Consider the following 6,067-nt stretch of genomic DNA (forward strand, 5'->3'; position numbering starts at 1 on the left):
TTCTGACACCTTGCCGCCACCGGGCCCTGGGCAGCCTCCCTGCTCCTGGGAGCCGAGTGTCGAGTGTCGCTGGTGTGGCTCTGTGTGTGGCCTGGGTGGTGCCACGCGGGGGAGTGTGTCATCCCCTTCTCACCCCAGTGTGTCTGGTTTGGTGTTGGCATGGGACAGTCTCTGGGAGGAGGTGTGTGTAAACCTCACGCTCTGCACGCGGCTGTGCACGGTCCTGTTCTTGAGGTGGAATCAGAAAGGATGGAGGCAGGGGAAGGGGCTCGGGGGTCTGGCTGCTCACCTCGCCCAGGTTTTGCAGCCCTGGCTGACCACCTGGGATGGGGCTGGCTGTGACTGCAGCAAGCCTTGCGGGCTGAGGGCCTCAGAGAGGGGATGCGGCACAGATGTGCCAGGGACAGGAGGACACTCTCCTTCCTCAGGGCTCCTTCCTGCCTCTCTTCTCCTTCCCTTTCCCTTCGGAAGCACAGAGGAGGGGGCAGGAGTGGCTTGTTGGGCAGGGGGTCAGACTCATTCCTTTCAGCCCCGGAGGAGCTGGCTTCCCCTCTGCTGGGCTGGGAGAGGAGGTAATTATGACAGTGAGGCCAGGAGGGGAGAGCATTCAGGGCTAATGTTGGTATTAATCAAGAGCTGGTCCCCAGTGAGGGATAGCATTCAGTGGGGGCAGTGTGTGTGTGTGTGTGTGTGTGTGTGTGTGTGTGTGTGCACTCGCACTGGGGAGTGGGGGGCTTTGGGGGACCGGGAACTCCTGACTCATCCCGTCAGCCTCTCTCCCTCTCCACAGGCCCCCCCCCCTTGTTTTGCTGGAAGTCCCTCCTGCTACCTGTCCTCCGACCTCCTGCTGGCATCCTGGTGGAGGGCCAGGATCCCTCCCCAAGTCCAAGTCCACCCCGGACCCCTCCCGTGCCCTTACAGCCCGCCTGTGCATTAGGTGATTCCTGAGGCTGCTGGCCCTGCTAATTGCCTCTCATACCTCTCTCATCACCAGGGCGGCCCCCCACCAACTCCATTAGCCCCCCCTCTCTCCCCTGATAGCCCCTAAATCAGCCCCAATTATTCACAGGAGGGGGTCTGGGCTGAGCTGTGATTACAGCTCCAGTGGAGGGGTAAGGGATGGAACTGGAGTGGGCAGGGCTGGGAGGGGCGAGGGGGTGGGGGCCTGTGGGCAGATCCAGGGCAGGGACCACGAGGAGCAGGGACCTGGGAGCCTGAGGCAGGGAGGAGACACCAGGCTAGAAGGTGTGCAATGGGGGTTGTAGCTCCTTTCCCAGGGTTCCTTACCCACACCCAAAGATCCGAAAGAACGAGGGAGGGATCAGGTGGGCACGGCCCCTAAGAGTGGGCCATCCTGGTCAGCGTCATCAGCACCATGGCCAAGCACCTAGACAGGCTTGGGGACCTGCAAGGAGGCCCACTGCCCGCCCCTGCCCTGCCCTGGCTGACCACCAGGTGTGGGTGCATGGGGCCAGGGGCCATCTGGGGACATCCTGGCTGGGGCGGTGAGCTGTGTGTGCAGGAGGCCCAGAGCCCAGCCTCATGCTCAATGAGGGCCGGCCACCACATCAGGGCACTCTCTCCAGCCCTCTGATTCCCTCAACGTGGCCACCTTTAGGACCCCCCACCCCGCAACCCCTTCCCATCCCAGAGGGAGAGGCATCCACGGTCTGCGTTCTCCCCCCGTAGCTTCCCTCTGGGAGAACTGTCCTGGGTTCTGAGCCACCCGCTGCACAGTGCGTCCCCAGGCAGGGCACCCCTGGATCAGTGGGATGGCCTCCTCCCACTCCTCCTCCTGCACCCCCTGCTTCCACTGTGCTCCGTACGGCCGACTCACCCCAGTTATTCTTTTAAAGCTTGAACTGAATTGTGACCCTTCTCTGTTCAAAATCCCCTAGTGGGTCCCCATCTCACAGAACAAACTCCAGCAGCCCCAGCACAGCCGACAAGACCCCACGGGATCTGACCCAGCCAGTCCCCTGACACCCACTCGGTTCCAGTCACCCAGCTGGTCTCTAAACGCGGTGTGTGCTTGGGCCTCGGGGCCTTCGCATTTCTGTGGCCTGGAATGTCCTCCCTGCAGAGAGCAGCGTGGGCCACTTTCATCTCCTCTAGGTCTCCACCTGCAGATTACCTTTTCAGTGAGGCTTTCCCTGTCCCCCTTTCCAAAACCGGGACCCCCAACACTCTTGCCCCCCTCCCCTGTGTCGTTTGCCTCTGTTTGTGACAGCACTGACAACGTAACGCATCACGATTCTACGGATTTCGTGGATTCATCATCTCCTCCCCCCCCCCCATCCCACGACTAGGTGGCAAGCTTCATTTTCCCCCTCCATGTTTAGGCAGAGATTTTCCTCTATTTTGTTCTCAGCTGTAGCCCCCCATGCCCGCACACAGGAGGTGCTCGACAAATCTTTGTTCCACCAATGAATGACTAATAGTGTCCTCAACTAGCATGTGAGCTCTTGAGAACCGGGTACTTTTATTTCTCGCCTAAATAAGTTATTAAATATAAAGGTCTTAGATGAGTGCCCGGAAGTCAGTAGGGTCTGTCCAATGGAAGTAGCTGCCACCATCATGGTCATTTCCTCTGCATCCAGGGCACCAGGTAAGCACAAGACCGTTGCCTGTTGAACAAAACAATGAAGGAGCTGGGGTGCTGGGCTGGCTCAGTCAGTGGGCAACACTTGATCTCCAGGTTGTGAGTTCGGACCCCACACTGGGTATAGAGACTAACTTAAAAAAAAAGAATGAGGGCCTTGGACCCCTTGACCCCTCTTGGGAGTCAACAGGAGAACCTCCATCCTTCCAGCCGCAGGACGGGGCCCAGGAGGTGGAGGTGGAGCCCAGAGAGCTGGAGGAGCCTTGCCCAGAGGGCAGCTGGTGTTGTGACGGTTCATGAGCTCTTACTCTGTGCCAGGCTCCGGGTCACAAAGGTTATTTCGGCCTGTCCCCAGTCCTTGAAACACTGTCTAGGAGCGCCTGGGTGGCTCGGTCGGTTAAGTGTCTGCCTTCAGCTCAGGTCATGATCCCAGGATCCTGGATCCCGTGGGTATGGGTCTCCCTGCTCAGCGGGGAGTCAGCTTCTCCCTCTCCCTCTGCCCCTCCCCCCACTCATGCTCTTGCTCTCCCAAATGAATTAAAAAAAAAATCTTGGAAAAAAACCAAAACACTCAGTCTAGGTGAGGCAAATTTAACGTTCATATGCAAGAGTGGGGAGGGAGGGAGAGTCTGGACAGAGTCCCAGAGAAAGCGCCGGATAGCTGAACCTGAACATGGAGGGAAGAGAACAGGTGCGCAGGTGGAGGGCGGGGCGCAGGTTCCACCCTTGGCCCCTAGAAGGCGCTGCATCGGAAGACTTTCAAGGCCCCTCTGGCCTCAGGCGTAACGCAACTCTATGGTCTTGGGCCTTCGGACCCGGAGCTGTGCGCTGGTTTCTGCTGCCCCCTGCTGGAGAATTTTAGTCTGCCACCCGCAAACTTTCGGGTCCGTCCTTTGCACCAGGTAAACTGCACTTGCCCCTGCCCTCCCCATCGCACAGCTCCCCGAAGCACCACACTAAGCACTTGCTGGTCTCCCTCAGACAGGAGCCTCTCAGGTAGAAACTATGCGCAAGACATATTTTTGGTAAAGGACTCGAAGCCAGAATACATAACAGATTCATCACTGTTAAACCCCACAATCCCACTCCAAAGAAGCTACCAGGACAGGGGCGCCTGGCTGGCTCAGAGCATGCGACTCTCCATAGCAGGGTCATGGGTTCGAGCCCCACGTTGGGGGTAGAGTTTTTTAAAAAAACAACAACTACCAGGATAAATGAAAACATGTTCACACAAGACTTGTACACAAACGTTCGGAGTACCTTTACTCACAGTAGCTCAAAACTGGAAACCAAACAGCCAGTCCCATCCAGTGGCGTGTAAAGATAAGGCAAACTGCGGTACATCCATACGGTGGGATGCCACTCAGCGACAAGGAGCAATGAGCTCCCCCAAACCCTTACTGTGAGTGAAAGAAGCCAGACATAAGTATGGCATGAGTCCATGTATAGGAAATTCTAGAACAAACAATTCTACGGGAGCAGAAAGCAGGTCAGAGATTTCACAGAGCTGGGTGTGGGGGTGGGGCATTATTTGCAAAGGGATAGGAGGGAAGTTTGGGGGGACAGAAACATTTTAAAAGATTTATTTATTTATTTTAGAGTCAGGTAGAGGGAGAGAGAATCTGGAGCCCACTCGAGGCTGAGGCAGGGTTGATCCCACCACGAGAGACCACGACCTGAGCCGAAATCAGTAGTCAGATGCCTAACTGACTGAGCCACCCAGGCACCCGGCAAGGACAGAAAAATTTTTAAAAATTCTGTTGATTGGGGCATCCAGCTGGTGCAGTCCGTGGAGCATGCCACACTTGATCTCCGGGTGGTGACGTTGACCCCACTTGGCGTGTAGAGTTTACTTTTATTTTATTTATTTTTTTAAAAAAGATTTTATTTATTCGACAGAGAGACAGCCAGCGAGAGAGGGAACACAAGCAGGGGGAGTGGGAGAGGAAGAAGCAGGCTCATAGCTGAGGAGCCTGATGTGGGGCTCGATCCCATAACGCTGGGATCACGCCCTGAGCCGAAGGCAGACGCTTAACCGCTGTGCCACCCAGGCTCCCTGAGTTTACTTTTAAAAAGCTGTTTTGATGAAGTGGTGGTTACACGGGTAACACATTTGTCAAAATTCTTCGAACTAAGACATCCAACCAAGTGGATAAGCCAGACACAGAAAGACAAATATTATATGAGTCCACTTATGCATAGACACAGAAGTAGAATAGAGATTGGCGGGGGCAGGAGGAGTGGGGAGTTAGTGTTAAGGGAGCAGAGTTCGGGTTTGGGGTGATGAAAACGTTGTGGGGAGGGATGGTGGTTCTATGATATGGATGTATTTATGCCACCGAACTGTACACTTTAAAATGGTTAAAATGGTAAATTTTGTTACGTAGATTTTGTCATAATTTTTTAAAAATCTTAAAAACCGTTATCGAACAGTACATTTTTAAGTGGGTACGTTTATTGTCAGTCATACCTCAATAAAATTGATTTAAGGAGGAGATTTTTTCTCCTGTTCCTGACTTGCTCTTTCTGAACTACCCTAGCTTTTTTTGTGGCAGGCGGTGCAACCCAGGGGTGGGAGCACAGACCACGGTTCGAATCCTGTACGGCCACTTGTAGCGTCCTGACCGCGCCGGACAGCCGTCTCATCCTGTAAATGAAACCGATCTCGAGTTAGGGATTCAATGACGCAGTCCACCTAAAGCGCTAGCGAGGATGAAAGCAAATGGTACTCGTCACAAAAACGGTCTGTGTCCGCTCGGAGGCCTTACGGTCCCGGGCCCTAAGAAGAGTGGGGTTGCAGGTGCGCGCTGTGGCCGCCAAGTGGCGCCCGGCAGCAGGCCGGCTCTGCGCAGGGGCGGAGGCTGGGCCCAGGGTCGCAGCCGGCCCCGGGCTCCTCGAGCGGGATTTGAGGAGGGGACATTGGGCCAGGCCCGCCTCGGGTCCGACGGTCGCAGGCGCCCAGGGAAGGTGCCCGCTGTAGACGGGCTCTTTGGCCCCCTGCACAGCCCCACTTTGCAGACTGGAAGACTGAGGCGCGGGAGGCGGAGCAACCGGGGCCCTGCAGCTTCTAGGGAACCAAGAGGGTCCCGGGCCCGGGGACCCCCCTTCCCCACCCTCTCCGCTCCAAGCCAGGCTGCCACCCCAACCCCGCTCCCTCCGGCTCCTGGCGCCCCCAGCCTGCCAACCTCTCCCTCCCCCGGCGTCCCCGTCTCCAGCCGACCCTAGCCCGCTCCCCTGGAGCCCTCAGCCCCAGCTCCCTCGGATCCGGACCTCCCGGCTCCCCCGGCTCCCCCGGCGACCCCAGCCCCCGGCTCCTCCAGTCACCCTCCCCCGGCGCCCCCAGCCTCCCCAGCGTCCCCTTCCCCGGCATCTCCCTCCCCGAGAGGCCATAGCCCCCCCCTCCCCAGCTCCCCAGGCTCCCGCGTCCTCCCCGGCGCCCTCTCCACACTTCCTGCCCCGCGGGGG

This window comes from Ursus americanus, chromosome 2 (assembly GCF_024610735.1).
Source record: "Ursus americanus isolate L20-20 chromosome 2, mUrsAme1.1.p, whole genome shotgun sequence".
In the NCBI taxonomy this organism is placed as follows: domain Eukaryota; kingdom Metazoa; phylum Chordata; class Mammalia; order Carnivora; family Ursidae; genus Ursus; species Ursus americanus.